The sequence below is a fragment of the Euphorbia lathyris genome, chromosome 6 (assembly GCF_963576675.1).
Source record: "Euphorbia lathyris chromosome 6, ddEupLath1.1, whole genome shotgun sequence".
In the NCBI taxonomy this organism is placed as follows: Eukaryota; Viridiplantae; Streptophyta; class Magnoliopsida; order Malpighiales; family Euphorbiaceae; genus Euphorbia; species Euphorbia lathyris.
The window spans coordinates 80,223,774-80,247,222 of NC_088915.1; the positions used below are offsets into that span (position 1 = coordinate 80,223,774).

Consider the following 23,449-nt stretch of genomic DNA (forward strand, 5'->3'; position numbering starts at 1 on the left):
GTGTTGATTCAACATCATTTGACCACGTATGGCCATGCAAACAACGTACAATCCAAACAAAGTTCTTGGAATAATAGTTCCTATTGTTGATTCAAGTGATGTTGAGTGATTTATAGAGTATTGTCGAATGAATGCAAACAATGTGATCTCACTATATGTTATTTTTGAACCGCAAACAATGGATGCACAATTACCGCGAGTTTTGAATAAAGAGAATGTTGTTCAAACAAGTTGTGATCCCACATCCAACCCTAGTATAGATGATATTAGGTCGAATCCATTTTTTGACCTCAAAGAATGGTACATGAAGAAGATATTTTGGGTCCTTATAACCCCAATGATGATAATGATGATGAAGAACAACCTATTCGGCAGAAACAAGCTCACTGCAAAAATGTTCTCGAAACAAATGCACGAGCTAACCATGTCTCATTAAGTATCAATGAGACGAATGATGAAGAAAGAAGAATGAGAAGGACTGGTCCATTTTGACGGTTGTCAAAGATCTATAATGCACCTACTATTCGTGTTGTATCTAATGCATCAAATTTGGTGGTCAGTTTAAAGGTGCATGATTTATTCTCAAATAAACGAGAATTGCAAGATGCACTTGTAAAATATGCAGTTAAGAATAGGTTAGAATGGAGAGTGTACAAGTCTAACAAGCCCTTGTTTGAAGTTAGATGTGTAAATGGCGGGGCTAGAAGTATTACGATACAAAATTCCGATATGTTCATGGTTCGAAAATTGAATGAGATGGACCAATACACTTGCCGGAGATCAAATATTACCATATCATATGCAAGCGGGGAACCGAGTGGTCGCCATACTACTTGCGGATAACTTTGATCTCGATGATAGAGTGTTTCGACCAAAAGAACATTGCTACAAATTTTGAGAAAGTGTATAAAATCACATGTCTTACATGCAAGTTTGGGGAGCAAGATGTTGACAGTTTACCGGAAGAGTCATATATACTGTTACCGGACTACTGCGAGACATTGAAAAAAATGCTATCAAGATACATTAACTCATATTGAAACTAATGATAGATCACTTCAAATACTTCTTGTTGGGGATGAATCCTTCACTTAAGTTTGATTATAGGCATGAAAATAAAAAATTAAATAAAAAACGATTAAAAAAGTTATATATATAGTTTGACTAATTGTACCATGAAGGAGAAACTATAGGTAAAATATAGGGTAAATTATACCCATAACTATTGCTCATTTTAATATTATAGCCACTAAACTTCAATTCTTAATAGTATGGCTACTGAACTTTATTCTTTTTAATACCGGTGGCCACTGAACTTTAACTAATTCCTCAAAATGACCGGTAACGACCTCAAAATGAAAATATTCAACAATTAAAGTTGTTCGGAACGACATTTACCATGAAACCACATTTTTTATTTTCTAAAATCACATTTTTTAGCTTTCTCTCTCTACAAATTTACATTCTCTCCTAACCAAAAAACACTTAAATGACCTCAAAACGAAAATTTTCAAGAATTAAAGTTTCTTAGAATATCATTAACTCTTCGAATTTTTTATTTTGAGGCCGTCAACGGTCGTTTTGAGACGTTGAGTGGCCACCAGTGTTAAAAGGTGTAATGTTCAATGACCATACTGTTAAGAATTGAAGTTCAGTGACCATAATATTAAATGGGTAAAATTCAGTGGCCATGGGTGTAATTTACCCTAAAATATACACATGCTTTTTCTTTTTGACTTTTTTTTTTGAGAGATTTTCTTTACGACTTCTACCTTCAAATCGGATAAAAATTCATGAATGTTAACTTTACCCATTTTCCCATTATGGCCACTCAACTTTATTTCTTTTCGGTATGACCACTGAATTTTACACTTTTTAACACCGGTGGTCACTTAATTTTAACTAACTTCTCAAAATGACCGTTAACGACCTTAAAATGAAAATATTCAAGAATTAAAGTTCTTCAGAACGACACTTACCATGAAACCACATTTTTTATTTTCAAAAATCACATTTTTTGGAGCTTTCTCTCTCTAAAAATTCATTTTCTCTCTTCTAACCAAACAACACCTAAGTGACATCAAAACGAAAATTTTCAAGAATTAAAGTTCCTTAGAATATCATTAACGCTTTGGATTTTTTTATTTTTAACCGTCAATGGTCGTTTTGAGGCGTTAAGTGGCCACCGATGTTAAAAAGTGTAAAGTTCAATGGCCATACCGGGAAGAAATGAAGTTCAGTGGCCATAATATGAAAATGGGTAAAGTTCAGTGGCCATGAGTGTAATTTACCCTAATATATATATATATGTTTAAAAAAAAATTAATGATGTTAATGATCTTAAAATATATTTTTTTTCAAGACTCAATTTTGATAGTTCCATTATGTATAAATACAACTCGAAATGATACGACTATTTATGGACAGATACGACTATTTATGAACGAACAACAATCGAACACAACTGTTCACGAACGAACATGACTATTCATGAAGGGAGGTGTTTGTTGGTATTTAAATTAATTATATAATTTTACTCATTTTGTTCCAACAAAAAGTTTACAAACAGAGGCCATTGCCTTTTCAAGTTTACAAACTCATTCATTCTTTCAAATATGTTGTCGTCACTATTTACCTAAAAGAGAGTGATTTTGAGAACTAAAAAATACTCACTTTGCAAATTATTCAAAATACATAGTCTAATTTTGTAAATTCACTAAATTACAAGTATTGATTTATTAAAAAATTGATTCATATATCATTTAACTGTAAAATTCATAAAACAGAAACTCATATTTGTATAATTTAAAGATGGTAATTTTAAGCTAAAATTTGATAGAATATACAATTTTAAATCTAATTAATAATAATAATAAAAATAAAAATTTCATATGCAGTTTCAAAATGTTTTGTCTATCTTTACATGCTACCATCCAGTTCATGTTTTGACTATCTTTACATGCTACCATCCAATAAATGTTGAAATGTACGTTTCCTGTTATTAAAGAAAAAACTGATATTATTTTGTTAATTACGTTTGAAATTGCACTATCTAATAAATATTAGGTGTAAAATTTTACTGTTTTATACATAAAGACTAACAATCCATTTATTTCGCATGTTACTGTTACCCATATATTTTAGTTGATTTTTTTTTTTATTAAAAACAGTTATTTCGAATTTTTATCAAATACTTTTTTTATCTTAAGTTTAAACTTAAAAGGAAAAAAATAATTTCGAAAAATGGAAATAAACGCACACTAAATCTAATCCCTTTAATAATTATATATAGGACTAAAATTGTACTGTTTTTTTTTTCTTCTGACAAATGAGCAAATGTGTAACACATGTTTAAGAAAACGATAGGAACGTTGACAACAACCAATCACTAAATCTTGTTGTAGATATTAATTATTCAAATTTAAGAAAGAAATTTTGCAAATTTAATTGCATTTAACACTATTTATGAAGATTCTAAAAACTTGTGGATGTAAATCTGTTTGAATTCTTCATTTTTCTTTAATTCTTGATTTCTTTTATTTATATATATATATATATATTAATAGGATGTGCTAAGTTTCCAAAAAAGAAAAGGATGTACCAATTTGTTAGTAGTTATACATCAATTTCATAATTTAATTCATTTATTCAAATGTTTCCACATTAGTTTAATTTGAAAATCGTATGGCCTTATACATCTGTTAAATGTAGTTATCTCAAAATTAATCTTTTATTATTATTCAGTTATATTCAATTATCCGTTATTTCTCAGAGAATTTATTGATGTTGCGGAAACGATTAGCAAATTAAAAGCTAAAGCATAAAACAAATAGAGAAAACACCAGAATTTAACGATGTTCGGCCAATATTATCTACATCACTGGATACTACCCAATAATATTTCAGATGAGCAAATATTACAATAAAGAAAGAAAAAGAAATCAACTAAACCTTAGGATTAGAAGAGTCTTGTTGTTGGTTGGGGAGAAAATCTGATGTTCCCATTTCGGTGTCCCCTTCCATGTCCCTCTCACAAAAAGTGGTCCCTTTTAATCATGTGGGTCCCCTTGACTCATAAAATATATTATTTTAATTAAAAGGGACCACTCCTTGTGAGAGGGACATGGAAGGGGACACCGAAATGGGGACAGCAGATTTTCTCCCGGTTGTGAGATACTTTAAACCTAAGCCCTTGTTTGGGAGGAGGTTAATGGAAGTAAATGGGAGTAATAGAAGGTTAAGTATTGAGTTAACCTTGTTTGGGAGTTATTTTTTGAAAGTAAATGGAGGTTAATGAGGTTAAATGTTTACTTCCTCTAACCTCCAAACTCTAACCTCCAAATTGGAGGTTAATGGGAGTAACGTAAACTTTTTTAAAATTTCTTGTCTCTGCAGAGTAAATTTAACCTTCCTTCCTCTCCATATTTAAACTCCCAAACAAGGTTAAACATTTAACCTCATTTACATCCTATAAACTCCCAAACAAGGTTAATTGTTAACTTTCCATTCCATCACTTCCCTTCCCTTTCCATTACCTCATTTAACTCTCCCCTCCACTAACCTCCAAACTCCCAAACAAAGGCTAAAACCCAAAACCCAATATGTAGTCTTCCAAATTTCCGCCAAAAGTCTACCTTTCCAATTTGGGACATTAAACAGCTAATATACACTTTCTTTTCTCATTCTTCCCTTTAGGTTAACAATGTGGGATTCCTAAAAGAGAGCCAATTTTCTACAATCTCGACTTTGGCGATCTTCCAAGAAACCCAAACCAAACTATCTCTCTATCATTTCTCATACAGTAGTGTCTCCAATTTATAATTTCAAGTAGAGATGACATTAATCAAGTTCAAACAATATTGAAACTTGATTGATGTTACCACCTTCGTTGTCATGACTCATATCTGCAGGATTGTCAATGGTCGGAATCTTTTGAAGTTGTATTTGTCCCGTTTCAAGAATTTCTCTTACAAAATGATAACGAACGTCAATATACTTCGTCATTGCATGATAAACTTGGTTCTTTACTAAATAAATAACAATCTGACTATCACAATGCACTTTGACATGTAACTCCCAAATCTTTTAGCAACCCCTGCAGCCAAATTGCCTCCTTATAACAGCTTCTGTAACTGTCATGTACTCTGTCTCCGTCGTAGACAAAGCAACTGTCGACTGTAAGGTGGACCTCCAACTAACTGGTGCTTTTTCCATAGTAAACAAATAACCAGTAGTTGACCGTTGGTTATCCAAATCACTAGCATAGTCATAATCATAATATCCTACTACGTATTGGCCGACTTTCTAATACCACTCAAATAGCAAACCAACATCCACAGTAAACTTTGATGAGAAGAAAGAAGAGGCGTTAAGAGACCCTCTTGACCCCACCTTAGACAACACTCTCTTTTTTCAAACCTGCTCCCATTCCGAGTCAAGAGGTTAATGGATCACTTTATCACTTAGGCCTGCCTTATGCCAAAGAGGATAGGAATCAGGGAACTTGATGAGTCGATCCGCCTACACGTCTTGCTTTTACTGCTATATCGGGAGTTACTCCACATATTGCTTGACGTAAAACAGATAGTGGATTTGTTTCTGTCTTTTGTTGAATCTTTTTCATCATCAAAATTTGAAACTTTTGGAAGGCTTAGACCGATAAAGGGAATAGGGGTAAGGAGGGGCAGTGGGGGAGGTATCGCCTTAAGGCCCAATAGACAGAATTTGACCTAAACATCTTTCAACTGGGGCCAAGAGGCGTTGATTTATATAATTCCCCATTGCGAATATCCATCTCTTCCCCGACCCTTCTAAAGGCATGACAAGGCGGCCATTGGTGGGGGGAACCCCGATATACTGTAGAATCAATTTCACAAATTGTCAATGTTCTTTACCAGGATTATGCATATACGTACTCACAATTCCAACTGCTTGTGAAATGTCATGCCTCATACATACCATCACATACATCAAACTACCAACCGCATTTGCATATGGAACATTTTTTAGTTGACATGGCTGGTGATGTGGAGGCTGACATGTTGCACCGTTAGTGCCATATCATTATTCTGTTAGATTAGGGTATTTTTGGTGTTATTTAAAAATATAAAGATATATTTATGTGTTTATTTGATATAGAGGTACAGTCTTGATCACATGCACCTTAATGAGCATGTAGAATTTGCTCATTCACCGTTAGATCTAGACTTATTAGAATCCTAAGGTGGAGATTCAAAACATCCCGAGGCTTAGATTTAATAAGCCTAGATCTAATGGTGAATGAGCAAATTCACTTGCTCATTAAGGTGCATGTGAAAATTCCTGTGTGTACAAAAACTATTCCTCTTCCTCCCTTTCTTTAACTCATTCTCCTATTATTATTATTATTTTCCTATCTTTTTCTTCTTTATGTGTAACATGCTCTCCCAAAAATAATAATATCACTCTTATTCTTTTTCACTTCCAAGCAAGACTTTTTTTCCCCTTCTATATGCATCTACGAGAATATAATGAAGGGTAAATTATAAAACTAGATCAAATGGGAGGCTCATTTACATATTTAGCCTAGTTTTCTAACTTCTTATAAATTTAGGCATTTTCAATACATTTGGACAGATATACCCTTGTCTTTTCCCATTCCCCATTCTTCTCTAGAAACAGATCGATCAAACTGCGATTTAGAAGGCGATCTCCAGCAACCTACTCCCACCGTCGTTTTGAGGGCGATTTTGACAGCGTTCTCTAACAACTCCTACTCCGGTGAGAGAAAAGGGAAGCAAACGGCGGTAGAGGAAAGACGAGAGGGCGATTTTAGGACGAACGGCGGTGAGAGAAGGTAAACGGTGGTAGAAGAAGGTGAACAGTGAGAGAAAAGACGAGGAAGAAGAAGAACAACAGAGAAAAGGGAAGAAAGAGGGCGATTTTAGGGCGAACGACAATCTCGTTCCGTGAGGCGGAAGATTGGGAAACGCAGAAAAAATGTCTAATTCTATAAATCTCACTGAATGATTGTTGGTGTATTCATTTATGTTCTGATTTTTTTGTTAAATAATTAGGCATTATTTCCAGAATATTTATGAACATGCATTAATTGAGCGGTGTAGAAAATGAAAGCTAGCGTGCAACACCGCGAATTAAGGCGTTTACGATCGATTGTTATGATTTGAATGTTAAATCTCACTTCGTATATTGTGCAATATGCAAAGTCTGCTAATTAGCATATTTTGATAATGTTATGATTTTAATATTGTTATTGTGACATTCTTGTTGTAAATTTTGATAATGTTATGATTTTAATGTTGGAATCCGTTGTTGTTTGCCATTTTTTGTTATATACCACTTAGCGAATTTTGTTAAAAACACATCCAGACTTCACATATGCTAATTAAAATCATCAACTAAACCAAACATTCGCTTCGCAGGCTTCGCATATGCTAATTAAAATCATCAACTAAACCAAACATTAGCTTCGCAGACTTCGCATATGCTAATTAAAATCATCAACTAAACCAAACATTAGCTTCGCAGGCTTCGCATATGCTAATTAAAATTATCAACTAAACCAAACATTAGCTTCGCAGGCTTCGCCTATGCTAATTAAAATCATCAACTAAACCAAACATTAGCTTCGCAGGCTTCGCATATGCTAACTTCTGCGAAGTCAGACGGGAGGAAGACAGCCGCGTGTAAATATAGAGGGTATTATGGAAAAGTCATACAAAAACAGTCTAGATATGTAGTAGATTGAGTAATGGGTTAAATATATAAATGAGCCTCACATTTAACCTAGTTTTATAATTTACCCAATAATGAAAAGTCTTTAGCATGAAAACATACCACCACATATATACCTTACATTTTTAGTGTTGTTGGACACATGTCTTATTTAATATTACACGTATAAAATTTTAAAGAATTATTCTATATATGTGGGCCTAATGCCACCCCAGCCCCCTTAACTTATCCAAATTAGTCAATTTACCCCCTCAACTTATCGAATATCCTATTTACCCCCTTAACTCCATAAAAGTGGTATTTCTCACCCCCTCAACTTATCCATTTATCCCCCCAACTCATAGAATGTCCTATTTACCCTCTTAACTCCACAAAAGTAGTATGTCTCACCCCTTACAATCCGTTATCGAGGCCTAAATTAATATCTTTTTAAACGTTAAACTTATATTGGTGTTATTTTATACGTGGAACCTAAATTGATACTTCCTCAAAAACCATAGGCCTATTTTGGTACCTTATCCCTACATATAATGTCTTTAACTGTTATTTGTATCTTTTATTCATTCATTCTCTTTTCAATTTTTTTAGCTAGTTAAATTTTGATTATTTAATTATTGTAATACAATATTATTGTAATAAACAAATGAAGGATCAATATAATTATCAAATTAAGACAAAATAAAAAAGTTTATATTAGAAAAATATATTTTCAAACTCATTTGAATAAGTCCTATTAATTTTACACTATAAAGGGGTAAGAAATACCACTTTTATGAAGTTAAGGGGGTAAATAGCACATTCGATGAGTAGGGGATGGGTAAAATGACCAATTTGGACAAGTTAAGGGGTGGGAAATACCATTTTTATAGAGTTAATGGGGTAAATAGAACATTCGATGAGTTGGAGGGTCAAAATGACCAATTTGGACAAGTTAAGGGGCTGAAGAAGCATTAGGTCATATATGTGTCATGTATACAGACACATGTTCTACTTAATATCACACGTATAATTTAATTTGGGTAAATTACATCCATGGCCACTGAACTTTATCTATTTTCACATTGTGGCTACTGAATTTCATTTCTTTCCAGTATGAGCATTAAATTTTACACTTTATAACACTAGTGGCCACTGTCACCGTTGACCACCATTTGTGACTTTTGATTCACCATTTTAACCTGTTATCTCTCTCCTTCCTTCTTTCTCAAATATTTTATACCAATTTTACCCTTTTCTTCATTATCCATCTTCATGGATCATTTCTCTCTCTAAAAAATGACATCTCTCTAAAAAAAAATTCTAGCATCCTACATATTTCATTAAAACCATTTTGCATCCTTTAAAACAATCTCAAATCACCCATTTCGAGCCTATTTCGATTAGTTGCGAGTTCGGTTAACCATTAGCATCATTTTCACCCTTAGTTCTTAATTTTGTTCGACCATATAGTTGTTGCCATGTTCTCATTTTCACAATTAAATTTCTAGTCTCACTCAATTACTCATTGTTTCACGTGCTCAGTCCCTCATCGGACTCTGTCAACAATCTCAGTGCATCGAACAGTCTCAAACATCAATTTTTCAGCATCAAAGGGACAACTGGTTAAAGTTGCTTCATTTTTTTAAAGGAAAGAATTGGATTAATGATAGCTCCCATTTATATAGGGTTTTTAGGATTAATTTAGATTGTTTTAGCTTAGTCTTTAGTTAATTTAGATGTTAATTTGGTAGTTTTTAGTCAAATTACGTATTTTCCATTATTTATGGCGTTTTCTGTATTTTCAGGTGTTTTTAGGACTATTTGAGCATTCCCGAACCAGACCGAGCCTTTTGGAGCAATTCCGGACATTTCAGGGACCGTCGGAGCACTTTTGGAACTCGCCAGAGACCATTAGAGCATACTTCGGAAGCCTAGTGACCAAAACGGATAAAAACCAGAGTTCTGCCCCATTTTGGCACTTGTCTCGACGAGACACAAAAGCGTCTCAGCGAGACAAGGCCTGTCTCGATGAGACACTGCCTGTCTCGACGAGACGAGACGGGAGAGGCGCAAAAATGCCTCTCCCTTGCTGGAATGTCGAATTATTATGCCCAAAAAGCCCCTTTTAATATAGAAAACGACCTTTGTACCCCCGGAGACATTAGGTTTTCTCCCTAACTCTATAAGTAGGGAGCTAATCTTCATTATTCGGGAGGCGGATTCAATAGGGAGCCGTCGTAATGTAGATTTTTAGTTTTATTTCCTTGCTTTCTAGATTAGGTTTATTTTTAGTTTTTATTTCCTTCAAGAACAATTGATGGGAGAAGTTCCTCATCTTCTATTTCTATAATTGGAATCGGCAAAACGGGTTTTGGATTTCTATCTCTTTCCCTTTTATCTTTTGCGATTATATTTGATTGAAACTTTTTCCATTATTCCTATTATCCTTTTTGCCATGATTGGTTTATCTATGAACTGATCTCCATCCAATTTGGGATGGGGATGAAATTGATTATATGAATATGTATGATTAGGGATTTAGGACATTTGATTGATCAGTTTATGCATGCTTAATGCCTAGAGATTGTTAGGAATATGATTTATGTTAGAATGAACATTGATAATGATCAACTAGCCTGTTTATGTATATAATATGCTTAATGCCCGTGACCCTGACATTGAATAGGATTATAGATAGATGAGAACCTGACCACGGAATCGTCTATACCGAACTTGTGTAAACCTGACTTCGCTAGAGACCACTAGAAATGAGGCTTTGTGGCCGGGCTACGGCTTTAGCCTTAGTTGTCAATAAACCTAATGCTTTGCATGACCTAGGGTATATGCCTAATCAAGCCATCACCCGAATGCATGTGAATAGGAAGGATAATTCTGATCAAATTAGTCTTTCACTTAGGACAATTACCTTCAATCATTGGTAAAACATAAATCTGAACTCTCTAAACCCATACATAGGATTTAATCAAAGGATTCCTCAGCCTAGGTTGTGCCATCCATTAATTCACCTTCTACCCTGTCAATTGTTCCCTTTATTTTGTTATCTTTATTGCTTTCAATTAGATTAATTAGTTATAAAAAACCCAAACATTTATCCAACCCTCTAAACAATTAGATCATTCTAGGTAGATTTACTAGTTGTAACGAATAGTCTTTGTGGTTCGATCTCGTGCTTAGCACAATATTACTTGTTGCGATAGGATACACTTGTCCTATTAAATGCTATATATTTTACGAGCATCAAGTTTTTGGCGCCATTGCCGGGGACTATTTTGATTATAATTAGATTAAATTTGCTTGGAACTATTTTATTTATAATTAGATTATATTTCGAAATACCCGACAACAACACCATCAAGTGTTGCCGGGGACTATTTCGTTTATAATCTGTGTAAATTGAATAGGTTGAAACAATTGTTTAGATTTGTATATAAAAATTTAAAAAAAAAAAAATTTTTTTTGGGTTTTTCGTGTCGTCTCGTCGAGACACCTGGCTGTCTCGACGAGACACATAAAAAAAAAAAAAATTCCCAAAAAATTTTTTTCCCGAAAAAAAAAAATATATTTTCCGTATCGTCTCGGCGAGACACTGTTCATCTCGCCGAGACGGACACGAAAAAAAAAAATTAAACGTTTTTTTTCTTTTTCTTTTCTGTTGCTTTCTCTATTCTTATGTTTGTTTTCTTTTTTTTTCTTTCTATTGGCAGAACCCTCTAATCGGAATACTCACCGACGCCGGATTAATTTTCAGGACTGCAGCTTGGAATTGAAAATTTAGCATCGGAAAGTCGGGGTTGGATTGACAAGCCACCCCTGAGGGAATTTTTCTATCCTATTTCTTTTCTGCACTTTATGTTTTACTTTTATGTAATGATGGAAGTAAATGCATGTTGTAAGTGTGAGGAGGAGATACTAGGATATGATGATTTTTTATTCTGCCATTTACATGTTTTTAATTTCTTTTTGTTTTTATATTAGGTTGCATGTTTTTGTTTTAATTTTAGGATTTAATGCCTTTTGTTTTCGTTTGCTTTTTAATTCTAGGAATAAAAAGAATCCTAGGCAGTTGAATTTGATACATTTAGCTATCCCGCAATACAGTTGACAATGCGCTTAAAAATTTGCACATTCTAAATGAAATTTATGCATGCGAAAAATCTTGAACAACGTTTGAGTCTCCAAAGAGTATTATTTGCCTAAAATTGACATGGAACGGAACGTTAGTTGAGGCTAGGATTGATACCAATAACCCTTAAATTATGAGTTAGAGCCAGAAAAATCAATATTTTTAGACTCATGATTAGGAACAATTGATCTCTTAGGTGTGGGATTACATTTATTGTCTTTGTGCTCATAGGAATTGCATCCAATACTGGTTGAATTTTGTGTTTTTATTAAACTTGAAATGATTAGGCAACCTAGGTGTAGCCCTTTGTGAAATTTAGCCTATTTCTTTGTTTAGCCAAAATCCCTTAACAATTCCCCTAGATAAGCCCCTTTGAGCCTTTTATCCCTTTCTTTGATCAACCATGTTACAAACCTTAGTCTTCTTAAATATCCTTTTTCACCCAAGTTAATTGACTCAATTTAGTTTAGATGAATCCTTAAACACACCTATCTTTCAATTTCCCGCTAGCAATCATTAAAAGGTTGTAATTTTAATAGAAGAAGCAACCTTTACCCAATTGAATTTCACTCTTTTTCCCCTCTAGTAAAAAAAAATGGTTAAAAACCAAAAAAAAAAAACAATTATAGAGGAAAGGATAAAAGACGTGTTTATATTTTTAGTTGCTTCATTGACTCACAAACACAACCTTGAGCTTAAACCTTCTTATACATAGCGGATCACGTGTCCCTTTTGGATTCTGGCTTGCTTGAGGACAAGCAAGATTTTAAGTGTGGGGAGGTGGTTTATAGCTCCCTAATGCAAAAAATTTGTCCTTTTTGCAAAAATTTTAACTATTTGAGTCATTTAACTTTTTGCCTAAAATTCGCTTTTTCCTACCCCAACCTTTAGCCAATGTTACAACCCTTTAAAGACCTATGATTTTGTTTAATTTTAATGCATTAATTTTGACCGGATGGATGATGCAATCCCAATGTGACCACTTTGTGCAATTAAATGTAGAGCGTTTACAAAAAAAATTTACACCCAAACACTTGAGCGCTAGAGTGACCACTTGTGAGCTATCAATTTTAGTCATTTTCTTTCGTTTTCATGAAGTGTTGATCGATAAAACCAAATTAATCAGTTTTGGAGACTCATCTGAGGTTCATTATGTTTTTAATTGCAAAATGAGTAGTCTGAACTGTTGTGAATAATAAAGTGCAGTAGATTCTTGTTTTTGTAAGGGAGCTATTTGTTGATTTTTCTCTGCTTTGGATTCTGTCTTGCTTGAGGACAAGCAAGATTCAAGTGTGGGGAATTAACTTAAATCAGACAAAAGAACATCGATAAGGAACGGTGGTGGACATGCCCACACACCATGATCAGACCTAGACCTAACAGCTTTCGCAAGGGGATGTGCTGCTAAATTCGCTGATCTTCTAACAAAAGAGACTGAAACATCGTTCAAATCGCTTAAAATAATAAAGCAATAATTGACAACATCCGATAAATAAGAGAGATTAACTTCTTGTTGTTGTATTGCCCGAACCACATTGAGAGCTTTAATCCAGCTGAGAGCCTCCCTGATTGCGACCGCTTCGGCTAACGGAGGATCAATCATATCTGCAATTCCAGCATTTCTGGCATGAAGGCATTCACCATTGTGATCACGAATTAGTATGCCATATGAACAAAAACCTGCTTCATGTTGCATCCCGGCATAAACATTACAGTAAAGGACACCCGCCCGTGGCTTCCGCCATTTAGAAGGAGCAAACCCATTATCCATTGTTGTCATAGTATGCTTCTGATGGGACAGATTCCATACTTGAAAGTCGAGAGTTGCAGCAAGCAGAACTGACACAGGCAAACTAAATTTCCAAGCCCAGACCACCTGGTGCCGGTACTTCCATAAATGCCACAAAATTACAGCCACAATTTTAGCAGAAGAAGTCAAGCACTCCCTCCATGCGACTGTCTAAGAAAAATAAGCTCCAGACATGTTGTGCAAAAACACAAGTCAGAAAAATGTGGCTTTCATTCTCGCTTATAGTGTTGCAGACAGGACACCGGTTTGGGAGCAAACTGTGATGGGAATTCAGGTTAGCCATGGATGGCAGGCAGTGAGACATAGCACGCTATAATTTTTTTTTATCTTGGGCGCAACCTGTAATTTCCACATTAGCAACCAGTTAATCAAAGGCAGAGGTATGAGCTGGTTTTGTTCATAATCAATAGCACACAACTAACCGCTCTTCACCAAGTATTTCCTAGTTGAGGAGTGTTGCTAGTACCAGTAATCGATGCTTCCCATTCTGTGCCTAGGGATTGAGAAAATCAGAATCTCGTCTCGTGCCGTAAAGATATCATGCACCATATTTTCTTTCCAGTTGCCTTCCTGATCCAGCAATTCGCTCACAAATTCAACAGGGCTGTCACTAGCTGGCGATCTGATGGGGAAGGAAATTTGAGATGTCCGGGAGCTGTGGGCTATCCCAAATTCTGATAGAGGAACCCGAGCCAACCTTGCATCGGAGACTAACCTTAAGCAGCTCGTGCCCCGCTAAGATACTCCTCTATGTAAAGGAAGGATTATGCCCAATAGTTGCTTGAAGAAAATCCCCACTTGGGAAATAACGAGCCTTCAATACCCTGAATACCAGATATGTCGGGTCTTTCACCAATCTCCACCCCTGCTTTGCTAACAATGCAAGATTAAAAGAATGTAAGTCACGGAACCTCATACCTCCTTCAGACTTCGAATAACTCATTCTTTCCCAGCTTTTCCAATGGATACCAAACGATGACTGGCCTGAAGACTTCCACCAGAAATGATTAAGAATTTTATTCACCTCATCACAGAATTCCTTTGGCAAAAGGAACAAGCTCATCAAATATGTAGGAATGGACCGCAATACTGATTTTATAAGCACTTCTTTCCCAGCCCGACTCAGAAACTTCTCCTTCCAATTATTAACCCGACTCCAAATCCTATCTTTCAAAAAACCGAACACCCTCATCTTACACCGCCCTATGTCAATATGGGCACCCAAATACTTCCCTAAGCCCGCAACCTCCATAACCTGCAGCTCATGACAAACTTTTGACCTCATTGTCGAGTTAGAATTGGAACTGAAGAAAATTGAGGATTTTTTTAAAATTAACGCATTGTCCAGATGCCTTTGCATAGTTAGAGAGACACTCTTGTATACATTGAGCTTCCGACCTGTTAGCCTTGAAAAATAGCCGACTGTCATCCGTGAAGAAAAGATGAGAGACCTTAGGGGCGTGTCTGGCCACTTGAAACCCATGAATTTTGCCTTCCCTTTCTCTAGCTGATAGAAGCGAAGATAAGCCCTCTGCATAAATAAGGAACAGAAATGGAGAGAGTGGGTCACTGTTGTCCTCTGATGAGACTCTAGCAAGTGCACTAGATACAAGTAATAAAGTGATAAGTTGAGTATCGTCTCCACAGGGATTGAGATTCAAATGTACATCAGAAATTGTTGTTAAACAGCGTGTGTGTGTAACAAGTATTGTTCCTTAAATTGATTGTGTTAGGTTGGTTTAATGAGATGTAAAAAGGTTGATGCGGTAACAAATAAGATAGCTTTGGGATAATTTAGATAATAGAACAGGCTCGACACGGCCGAACAGGTAGTGCTTCGTCTTACAACATTCCATGAATACAAGATAATGCTAATGAAGCCAAAGTTTCAGTTTGAAGTGAGTTTGAGTCAACTATCGTGTGTTCTCAAACTCCTAAGATTTACTAACATCTTTAGTGTCCTAAAGATACGTTCTTTCTAGCATTAAGAATAAAACTGCATTTCTAGATGAGAAAACCCTTGACACAACCTTCTAACTTGTCAGCTTCGAAGTTGGCAGATCAATAGAGATATCGGTGAAGATGAAAGCAGTGTCCTATCATTCATCTAACACATACATAAAAGCCTAAGCATGAAAGTTAAATCCTCATTGATCACAACATTGGCAAAATACTAAATATTCATTAAAACATTGTAAAACTTACACCACCGGGTCGGCCAGGCCGTGCCCGTTCAAAATGGACTACTCACTCATATCGACCAGTGAGCAGTCGCTGGTTCTTGATACAGCTTGAGACTCCATGGGAGCTCTCTTCTTTCTTCTATTCTACTTCTAAAGAAATTACTAAAAATCCCCTAAAGATCCTTTTTTTCGATCCCTTTCGTTCCTTTACTTCACCTATTTAAAGGGGAAAGACATGGGCCAAAAAATCGGTACAACCTTCGTACCATTTCAACAAAATAAGTCAACTAAACTTTACAACTGAAATAAACTAAAATGATTAAATTTCGATTAACCCTTGAACACTCAAGGGGGTGATACTTCAAGTCATCTTGCTGCTTTAGGCAATCCCATCGCCCCACACTTCCACCTGCCGCTCTGCTACTGTCTCTGCCACTGCCACCATGATCTGTCGCTGTCCGTCATAGGATAATCCGGCGTTTAACCTCTGGATACACGTATGGCTCCACTCCTCTTTGGCGTTAGCGAAACAAGCTGTTTCCAGCGAGCTTAGCATTTATCTTTGCTTACCTGCACAAGGAAAGTAATTAGCCCTTATTTCTTACCAAATGACATATAAAACACCCAGATTCCCTTATAAATACTATGTTAAACTTAGTCAATTTCATGCCTAACAAATACCCCCAAATTGAACCTTTGCTTGTCCTCAAGCAACAAATTGTGGGATGGAAGCAGAAAAAGAAGTTAGGAATGAAATTAGTTTCAGGGAATGAGAAGAAGGAATATACAAACACAAAACGTTTTGCATAAAGAGGAAATGAACAGATGCATGCTAAGGTTTCATTGAATAACTAAAACTTGTTTTAAAAATTGTGTCCTTTATGCTCAAAAAATTCCTTAAATCTTAAAATTTAGATGTCCTCTTTCACTAGAAGTTACCAACTGCCAGACTTGCCTCACTAAGGAATGGAATAATTCACTCACTCTCGCATGACATCTATTTGTCATAGGAATAAGAATGCGATTTCACTCCTCAGCTCAGTCACCACACCCTTAGGGTGCGAGTTTGCCTATTGGTCTCAAATCTATGGGTCAAAGTTCCTCCTTACATAGTCCAAAGGACTTATAAAGGTTGTAATGTTCAGGCTTAGGCTCTGGTTTGACAGTGAAAGGCTATTTCAGTGTATGAATTCTGTCTTTTTGCAATTTTTTGCAGCCTATAATGATTTCTGTTTACACACTCTTTATTTACACAACCTGTTTGCTCATAACCATGTACTCTTTTGAATATTCATTAAGGTTCCTTTCTTTCCACATTATATTCCCCAGTTCTTTCAATCTTTTCTTTAAGCATTGTTCGCTCAATTGCTTATTTTTGCAAAACTTAAGCGCATGATTCTTTTATTTTCACTAGTATAGAAATGCTTACTTGTGTCGCACTTTTTCAGGTTGTGTCGCACTTTTGTGCGACACAACAGGGGTGCGACACAAGAACTTTGCATCGCTCTTTAGAGCGACACAAGCTACTCATCTGTTGTGTTGCACTTGTCACGCGCGCGATACAATAGAACGATAACTCTTGTGACGCACTTCTAGAGTGCGCGACACAACATATGATAATTCTTGTGACGTGCTCCAAGGGTGCGCGACACAAGCTCCCCGGTTAATTTGGTACACTTTGTATCGCCCCTTCACCATGCGCGACACAAAATATTAATTTTTTAAAAAAAAAAAAATTACAAAATTTTACAGCATCGAGGATAAAATTTTATAATCAAAATTTACTTGATTCTACATGATATTATAGCACACACAATAAAACTACAAATACCACATTACCTAATTTGTTTTCACTAATAGCCATTTCTTTTATGCCAAGTGGATCACCTCTTGTAATAACATACAAGAACAATTTGATTATACAAATATTCATCAGCTAGACTCCTCACAGTTTGATAGGTCGAGGTCTCCCGATTCATCATCTTCCGGAGAAGACAGTTTATTGTCGGAAGTTGGGTTCCTAAAGGCCTGCGCTTGCATATTATTAATAGGAACTGAATTGCCTTCATGGAAAGACGAACATGGTATGAGAACGGGCTTCACTCCACCATATCCCCCTCTCATCTCTTCTGCTGAGATAACATTTACAGGAGCCATAGTCGGAGCAATTTCAGTTCTCTGTTTCTTATGTTTCTGTTCCTGCTGGTGACCTGGCAGAAAAGTGCCCACGACAACCTGATGGATTTGAAACTATTCATTAAAAATGCACTTTAAAGCATGATACTAAGAGGCGATGCTGGAAAAAATTGAAACTTGTTCATTTTCTTTCATTCCTGTTAAGTTGTAATAAAACAATATACCTGCACAGGCCAGCTGCAACCAAGAAACTAGCAAGTCCACCACCCACAACACGACCATCTGGACCTGCCAACGAGATGCTCATCCCGCCAGATCTGCTCTTTCTTCCTCCACTATCAGTTGGCATAAAGCATCCAGATAAGGAAAGTATCTCAAAACGACCCTAGCCGAAAGGAATTAAAAATGGGATTAAGGGTTCTGATGATCAATGATACCTGTTAAGATCTTGGCAGTCATATCAATATGCTTGAGATATGATCACGAAACAAGGAAAAGGATTTTGCAGAGAATATTGGTGTGCTGTGGAGAGGTATTACAGTATAAGAATCTTAAAAGCCTAAACTAAATATAAAATACCCATGTGTCTACTTTTGAAATTAGGTAGATACTCGATAGATTAATATCCATCAGTTGTCTATGCTAAGAGAATAATACATATTTCTTCTAGATTGCAGCTAAAAAGGCAAAAGCGGGAGAAGATCAGGCAGTTGATTTCTTGTTATTTGACAAAGCGAATGTATTTCAGGCAATTAAACAAACAAATAAATAACATGGCAGGATAGACTTCAAAAATGCCTACAAAATATGAAACAAGCATGAAGCACATCATATGCAGACATCCATCTTCATAAACCCACTAGTCTCCTATTATATTTGTAATTGACTAGCATGCAATATACAATTTAAGACTAAATAAACCTTTTGCACTATGTTTTTATGAAAATAGGTGTAACTGCAAAGGCAAATTCATGCCTTCTGTGTATTACTCAAAGAAGCCATGTTATAAACTGTTCTAGTAGCAAAATTTAAACTGTTCTATAGTAACCCTGTTCAATAAAGGTATACTAAATTAGTGAAAGAATACCTCATGTTAGAGTGCCGCCAGAAGAAGAAGCACGAAGTGTGACATTTGAGATTGTACCATTTGCAGAGAGAATGCAGATAGCCCGAGATCCTTGCTGAGAAAAGGACATGACCTTCATTGTAACATCCTACAGCAGAATTGAGGCATTGCACTAAGTTATTTTCTTTTTACAAATCAGGGTTCTATTCCAAGCATCAAATGTAATAGTAGAGAACAAGTAAAATTAATCAATTTTTTTATGCATGGTTTTTTTATTAGAGCATTTTTACTTGTCACATAAATGAGCAAAAGTATTTAATTGCAAATACAGGACATGTTGAGAACTAGGCTTAGATGATTTTCTTTTTCTTAATTGCCCAGCACATGTTTATGCATTTTTCATTTTAGGCTTTGTTCAGATGGGTGCATGGAGGGAAGTCAAAGGTTTAAATAGGAAAGTGTTTAACCCTCCTTATTAACACTCCAATTCATAGTATTAAGATTTAGAAAAAGATTAACTTTTTATCAACTCTTATTAACCCTTACCCAAAAACAAGTTTATTCATTAACCCTTACTTTATTAACACTTGTAAACCTCCCTCCCAAACCTAGTGTTAAACCTTAAATACACGAAAAACTAAAATGTTGACAAATGAAACTTCGCACACAACAAACAAATAGTCCAGTGAAACTACAAATGCATACCTCACCAGCTTGAACTGTGAGCACATGGGGCGTAAAGTCTGCACCAACCAAGTATGCAACTCTGTCCCCTACAACACAATAGTTAACAAAATCAGCATATACAAGATCAACCTTCAAATCTTTGCAGTTGCATACAAAATCAGCTATACAAGATCAACCTTCAAATCTTTTACAGCTACACTGGGTAGTAATTCCAAGTTGGGAGCAATATTAATTGATTCATTTTCTTAGCTTTCCTTCTTTTTCCCCCTTTTCAACAGTGAACAGTTTAGACATTACTATGTTTGGATGGAAAAAAATTAATTAATTATAAAATTGTCCACACTCCACATACTTGAGTAAAAGTAAAGACAAAAGCAAGCAAGTGGAGAAAACACTTGTCATTTCCACTTTCTCCATAAAGCATCCTACTTAATACGTGGTAATTTGTTTCTTATCTCCCAAGTTTCAGCAAGCCAAAAGCTAGATATAGTTGAGATATTAACTCAAACAAGAGGAACATAGACATAGCCTGTACCTATTGAGAAGCCAAAAATGTTTTGAACTGACAACTCTTTTCCTTAATTATCATTCTTAATCTTACCATACAAAGGCAATCATGCATATAATTCTGTCTTTATTAGGCCAACAGACATAACAGCTAATGTCATTTCAAACCACCATAGCCAATCCAAATATGAATACTAAAACCATGCTACGATCCTTTATCCACCAACTTAAGCTTTTGAACTAAGTGATTCTCATTCAGGAGTGTATTACAGACTGTTAAGGTATGTCAAGAATCCTATTCAGTTTGGTTTTCCTAATTATAATAGGACTTGAAAATTAAGTGAATCCTATTAGGAAATTGATTACTTTTAGGCCTATATAAGCAGGATTGTTTGCTTGTTTATTTGCTGTCAGAGTTTTGGTGTCTGTGCTCTTGGGATATGCATATGTGTGAGTGTTTGGGTGAAATCGGGTCTCACGAGATTTGACAGTTAGGGACTTGGGTAAAGGATTAAATTTCTTTACCGTTGTACCAACTTGCCGTGCTCCTCCTCCCCTGTGGATGTTGGTAAAAATAGTTGAACCGCTTAAATCTCTTATTGTTGTGATTGCATGTCCAAACTTATTATAATCAATAACTGATCTAATTCCTAAAGAGATAAGCTTCTGAACGGAGTGATTCGCACAATGAGAGTTTGTTAGAGATAATAAAACAAGTATTGAAGCCCTTTCCCACTAGCTTAAGCTTTTGTGCAAGTGATTTATTGACACTATGCTTTGCAATTACGTACACAAACAAAAGATAGCATGTATACTTACTTAAGAAATGACAAACTCTATGCTTTCCTCCTAATTTAGGTTAGGATACACCCATAAGTGTATTTGATTAACTTATAATATATTCTTAACTTTCAATGCATATTGCATATAGTGCAGAAGGCACTGTGAAATTAAATGCATTCCACTCAAAGAAACCTAATATATCAACCTAAAGAAACATAAACCAGAAAAAAAGGATTAAATACCACTCGGGAAATCTAATACCTTGAGGCGTCCTTGGCTGAAACCCTAGTCTGACAAAATTCTGGCATGCTAAACATTTATGCCTGCATTTGAAAAGGACGATTAAACTCATGCAACATAAACAGCATTAAGAAAACAAAAAGAGAGAAATTGTTTACTTATTAAAATTGAGTGTTCTGTAGTTGAGAGTAATTGGTTGCAGGAAAGCAAAATGAGCTGTTTGGAGGAAGACATGGAAAAGCCCTCCGAACAGCAGAAACAAACACCTCCATAGGTGTAAGTTGTAACTGAAGGAGGAAACGAACAATGTATTTCGTAAAAAAATTCCATAAATTTCTCTCTAACCAAACATGACTTGTTTGTTTGTAGATGGTAGAATTTGGGCATAACTGTCCAACTGCCTAATGCTTCCCGCTTATTAGAATTTGATAGATGGATAGAGCTTCGACTAAACGGAAGCGAGCTAACTAAGAAAAATCGAAGACAGCTAAATGGATAGATTGATAAATTCACTGTTGAAAAGGGTTAATGGATAGATTGATAAATTCTCATTCCCTAATTTGTGGATCAGTGAAGAGCGAGAGGTCATCATGCACAAAATTGCAAGCAACTTCTCTGAATGGTTTTGAATCAAAGAAAACAAGTTTATATAATAGTAATAGTGATTTTGATCCACCAAGCCTTAATTTGCAAGCAGTGAAATTTGAGTTAGACAATGGAGAAGATGTTGAAGTTCAGTCACCTGATAATTCCATTTGGGAGACATATTCCTCAGATCATCTGGATTCCGACTTCATGATATTGTCTCCACAGGGTTCAAGCTACATCAGGAGGAGGAGAAGCCATCAACAGCTTCAGGTTCAGCTTCAGAGCAGCAACACCACAACCTTATGATGCAGCAGCCCATTGCTTCTGAGCAGGTCAATTTCTTTTTCTACCACAACACTTTAATTTTACTAATCAACTAACTTGTTGGTTGGGATATTCATATGCATATGCAGATGCATAAACAAGATAGTGGACTTGAACTAATTCACCTCCTCCTTGCTTATGCTGAAGCAGTGGCTAAAGAAGAGTATATATTAGCTAGAAAATATCTTCACCACCTGAATAGAGTAGTAACACCACTCGGTGACTCAATGCAAAGAGTCGCATCCTGCTTCACTGAAGCTTTATCTGCTAGACTCGCTGGAAGAGCTCGTGTGCATATAGATGAGTTGTTCAATGCTCAAATTCTTAACAACAATCATCACTGTATAACCATCATTTCAGGCTATGAAACAAGTGACCTTAACAACTTAAAACATAGTTCAGTCTTACAATCTACAGAGCTAAGCATAGCAAAGGGATTTGAAACTATAATATGAGCAAGAAAATCACCCACAAAGCCATTTTTCCAATTTGAGTTTAGGGATAAGGATTTGAATCCCAGAGGCTCTTTGTAGATTCTCATCAAGCTGAAAGTGAAATGTAATTCATATGTACCCAATTTGGTGTAATAGAGACATTTGGTATAAAGAAATAGGAAGCAGTACAAAACAAACCACCGACGATCAAGGGGCTCGACATATGACGATAAGAGGCCATTGTTAGAAAGATGAAGTCCGGTGACAGATGTTCTTTCGAGTTGTTAGCGACCCACGACGGCAGCAACCATGGTCGAACAGAGACAAGATGGAGGTAAAAGTGACTGATCGTAACTTTCAAATGGGGTCGCAGAAAACAAAAAGAATAATCTAAAAGCATAACAAGAATTACCTCCGCAGACTTAAAGCCAAGGTCACAAAATACCTCGATTCAAAATTTAGGTTGGAGAAGATATTCTGGTAACAGGTTCCGGAGACGATTCGCACAGAAGGTCGCTTACAAGATCTGATTTAGGTCATGAATTAGAGGGTGAAGCCATGAATTTCATTCCAATTGAGGAATCACATATTGTTTGAATGAGAATATCTAAAGTGGTAACCTCATTTGTTTTTTGGGAACTAGAAATATTTGGGGGGGGGGGGGGGGGGGAAGGCTTTGGCAGTAACCTAAAAAATTGGTGGAGAAATTATTTTTTTATTAATATTATACTAAAGTAAAATAATGAGAAAATAAGGAATAAAGTTTAATAAATTAGTAAAAGATAAAGTATTAATGAGAATAAAATTAAATAAATAAATTATTATATTATTAAT

General features: G+C 35.6%; 1 pseudogene; it reads right to left on the bottom strand.

Annotated features, from left to right (window-relative positions):
• Nucleotides 1-17,600: 17,600 nt before the first annotated feature.
• Nucleotides 17,601-22,035, bottom strand: LOC136233777 (AT-hook motif nuclear-localized protein 4-like; annotated as a pseudogene).
• Between the last annotated feature and the right edge of the window lie 1,414 nt (nucleotides 22,036-23,449).